The following is a 1,239-nucleotide window of genomic DNA, read 5'->3' as shown; positions in this document are numbered from 1 at the left end:
ACACACCTGCATGGCACCGTTCTGTACTTCGTTTTCTCTTTGGTGCCAAATCGGTTTGGTTGTATTTTTCTCTACTCCCTACTACTAATACTACTACCACTACTACTACATTCCTCTCTGTATCCAACCGATTCGGTAAGGATCTTCTGGATCTTCACCCAATGCATCAGGATACACACAATCCCTGCACAATCCCCATTACCAAACCTCTTCTGTGCCAAACTCCTGTCTACTCTAGTTGCATTTATGTGGATCAGATCAGCCATCCAGATCCAACGCTTGAATGGCCTACCCGATATGCGTTTAAATGGGGAAAATTGATTGGATTATTTGGAAATGTTTGAACGACAAATAAGGATTATAGAACACATGATTAGACACCAATTAAACCAGTTTCCGTAGCGTTTGTTTGTAACGATCCTAGAGCATATTGACAAACACATACACACCCTTGTAGGTGGTGTGCGCTTCCATTAGGGGCAATGTTTTGCACCGTAAGTGTCCGTTCGATGCTTCTGCTGTGCTTAGCCGTTGCGTTGAGAGCCATACTTATAGCCCAAAGCGTCGTAGCATAGTGCGTGGTGGCATTCATTTCTACGTCAACCTCATTCATTCCATATCTTTACGTTCGTGTCAAAATGCGAAAGAAAACGATGGTCGAAGTTCCAGGGAGCACTGGGCATTAAATGATAAGATTAATATTCAAATGATGAACTCCAAAACCAGTCCAAACACAGTTGTCTCCCTTTAAACACGAACGATTTAAAACTGGAACCGAATACAAGCAAATACTGCTGATTCTGTGATACTTAAGAAAATCTAAACGCAACGCCAACATCCTACTTCTAGTACGAACCAACCAAACACTCAAAATTCTAATATTTAGAACCTTTAAAACTCCTCCACTTTGCGATGAGAAGTTGAGTATTTATTGGGAAGTTTCCTCTTCTACCACTACAAGAAATGGATCATCTGGCACGGAAAAATGTACTAATTTCCCGTGAATTGTTTTTCGATTCCAGTTCCCGACAGTAAGCGAGCGATATCAAAAAGAGAAGCGTACCAGTTGAGGGTTCAATAACACATGTTTATCATACATTTATCAAATATACGTTTTGTCTACTGTCACCAAGGAGGGTCCTACTAATACATGGGCTTGTGTCAGGATGGGCATGACGGATGTGACAGATAGTGGAACCACATACAAAAGCTTTTAATTCGAGTTCAAAATTTAGATGT

Source organism: Anopheles maculipalpis, chromosome 3RL (assembly GCF_943734695.1).
Source record: "Anopheles maculipalpis chromosome 3RL, idAnoMacuDA_375_x, whole genome shotgun sequence".
Taxonomy (NCBI): Eukaryota; Metazoa; Arthropoda; class Insecta; order Diptera; family Culicidae; genus Anopheles; species Anopheles maculipalpis.
This window is presented reverse-complemented; position numbering follows the sequence as displayed.